Source organism: Danio aesculapii, chromosome 3 (assembly GCF_903798145.1).
Source record: "Danio aesculapii chromosome 3, fDanAes4.1, whole genome shotgun sequence".
NCBI classification, from domain to species: Eukaryota; Metazoa; Chordata; class Actinopteri; order Cypriniformes; family Danionidae; genus Danio; species Danio aesculapii.
The window spans coordinates 1,489,262-1,492,357 of NC_079437.1; the positions used below are offsets into that span (position 1 = coordinate 1,489,262).

The 3,096-nt window shown below is 40.9% G+C and overlaps 1 pseudogene; it reads right to left on the reverse strand.

Annotated features, from left to right (window-relative positions):
* Positions 1-816: 816 nt before the first annotated feature.
* LOC130217534 (chromobox protein homolog 2-like) lies at positions 817-2,873 on the reverse strand (annotated as a pseudogene).
* Between the last annotated feature and the right edge of the window lie 223 nt (positions 2,874-3,096).

Below are 3,096 nucleotides of genomic sequence, written 5' to 3' on the forward strand. Positions count from 1 at the left end.
AAAAAAGCTCGTTCTGCTGCTTGATGTTGCAAACTGATATCTTATTATTCTACTTTGTCTGTATAATCATGCAAACACTTGTTTGTGGAGTAAGTCGTTTCACCGTTTTCTGTGGTTTATTATTCCAAGTCATTTCTCCCATAGGCAGCTGATCGGAAGTTCTAAAACATCGCGAAAATGGGCACACTTCCACATTGAAGAATAAGGTCAGTACTTTTACCTAATCTGAACTGCAGATTTGACTCAGTACAGACAATAATGAATTTTGTATAAAAAGAATCTTTACTATGCGTTCAGGATGTCACCTACCAACAAAAAATCATAAGAAATAATAATAAATAAACAGTGAACTGTTGTGTAGTACAAAATATACCCACATCATAGTAAACCAAAGGAAAAAACCCTCATTATAATGGTTATCAAGCAGAAAAACGACAGCTTTAAAATAGGCACCTTTTTAAAAGACACAATCTGAGATTCAGCTAAAAACACTTTGGATATATTTGTTCTGTTCTTGTGAATTTTGTCTTTACTATTACTGTACTCAGAATCAACTTCAACAAGAAAACCATCCCTGCATTTGAAACCAAGGCGAACGCTTCAGAAATACACTTCAGACTTCAAATTAGGTGAGATTGAACATGTCTCTGATTAAAAAACGTGTCAAGGAACTTCAAATCTGACCAGCTAAAACAGTCCAACTTTGAGTAAAAACAAGTAAAATCCATTTTATTTTAAATTGGAGACCCATCAAAACATCTTGCTTGAAACTTGTCCCGATTATCCAAATGTAGCTGCACTTCCAGTTGAAGACATTCAATAATTCCGAATGCTAAAAACCCAACGCTGGTTGGAGACTCCTTCACTGTTACTGTGACCAGGTTTGCAGTGACGTCAGTGACAAACACATGCTCAATCAGGCTCCGTGTCGGCCTCCAATCCTGACCTGCTTGCACAGAGATGGACAAGTCATGGTTGTCCCTGGGGAATGAGGAATCATGGTCAGTATCGGAGCTGCTTCCCTCCTCTCCGGTGCTTAATTCACTCAGGGTCTTGCTTTGTTTGCCGGGATCTTTAGATGAGGGTCTGTCTTGCACCGGTTGAGAATCTCGACCCTCTGTTGGCAGAATCTTTTCTGTTCTACCTTGGCTTTTCTTCCCAAGTCTTTCAGCCAAATCATCCGCCTTTAATTTCTGTGGACTCTTTAAGGCTTGTTGTGAGGTCTGGAACTTGCTAGGAGTGTTCGGTGCAGAACTTGTGTTAAATCCAGAACTTTTTCCTTCCCGAATGTGGGGAAGTCTTCAAATCAGTCCCGTTTCCCTGCGCTGTTTTGTTGACGCTCTGCAGATTGAGAGCTTGAAGGCTGGAAGGAGTTTTGAGGGATGAAAATGAGCTTGACGGGGATTTCGGGAGAGATGCTGACCTTTGAAGCAGAGTCTGATCTTTCGGCACAGTGGGAGAGAGTTGTGGACATGTCTGTCCATTGCTGCTGTGCAGATTCAGTGCGGCTACTCCTGGAGATTTGCACGTGGGAGTTTTGGGATCAAGTCCGCTGTTCATATCCGAGACGGAGAGCTTGAAATCTGAAGCAGATTTAGTTTGTGGCGACCGATTTAGTGTGGGAGGAGATGAAACCGATCCGATGGAGCGTGCAAGGGAACTTAGGAACTCTTGTGTGTAAAAGACCCTCGGTTATGCATTGCCATCGGCTCCCTTCCTGAGGTGCGGTTCAAGCCGGTGTAGGTGAAGCTTGCAGGCATGAGAGGTTTCTTTATGCTGCCTCGAAGATCCGAGTCTCTGGAAATGGGTTTGAGGATCTTCCGAGTACCTTTAACCTGACGTATGGCCTTCAGCTCCGAGGCAATGCTTTCCTCCCTCGCTTCTTTGGCGGCCCTGGCTTGGCCACGACGATCTGTGCTTTTTTCTGCGGGACTGGGAGATGCTCTCGAGGACGAGGAATCGGCTTTGGATTCATGTTGTGGTCATCTTCATCGTCGTCATCTGTAGAGGAGGATGATGATGAGGAAGATGACGAAGAACCAGAAGAGGATGAAGACGAGGATGAGCTGCTTGACTTTGACACCACTGGAATAGTTTCCTGAGAGAGGAACACAAAAAGAGGTAAGAACAAAAAACAAAATCACAATCTTTTCATCTCGCTAGATCTAGTTAGAGCCGGTCAATTAATCAAACAGGGTTTTTAAGTGCATTTTGTCAGTAAAATAGATTCTAGTAAACATCCAACATGTGCTTTCAGATGGAGCAGCTTTTGGAGTCATTTTATTAAAATCAAAGTTGATTTGATCAGTTGAAAATGATATTGAAATAATATTTTTGCCATAACAGCTATTTGTGTCATCTCCCAGTAAACTACAACTCTGTGTAGTAAATGCTGCATATGAAAATACCGCATATGTAATGACAAGTTTTTACTCCAAACTCACTTCATAACTTCACTCGAACGTTTGAAATAATCGTTCATTAAGACGATTCAGTAGTCATGTTTATTAGGCATGCTAAATCAATGAAAGCAGTCTAATGTTTTGGTTATAATTCAACACTATGGGGATTCCTGGGTTTCTCATGGTTATTTGGAGTTTCAATTCGTTTCCCTAATAAGAAGTACATGACAATTGTTTTTTTTGTTATTTCATTTCGATAAATCATCTAGCCATATATTTAGGGCATCTTTTATAACATACTCACCATTATTTTTCTGGGTCGTCCACGAGGCCTCTTCCCCTTATTGCGTATCAAGAGTTCCCGCTCCTGCTCCCTATGAATGCATGAACATTTGTAAATTTGAGTACAACTGTTAAGTAAGTTATTTCTACAGTGCTTCATACAGTACAAATTGGGTAGAGGCAGCTTTTCAAAGAGAGCAGGCAAAACATGAATGAATGATTATCAATGTGAAAAAAAAAAAACAACAACACTCATTTCACAGGCTAAGTCATTCACTCACTATTAGTGGTGGGCAAAGCGAGACTTCATGAAACACTGAAAAAGTCTTAGCAAATTTGTCAACTTCGAAATATTCGAAACCCGTTTCTACAGTTACACCTAGTGGTTATTTTATGTATTGCTCTGGAACGA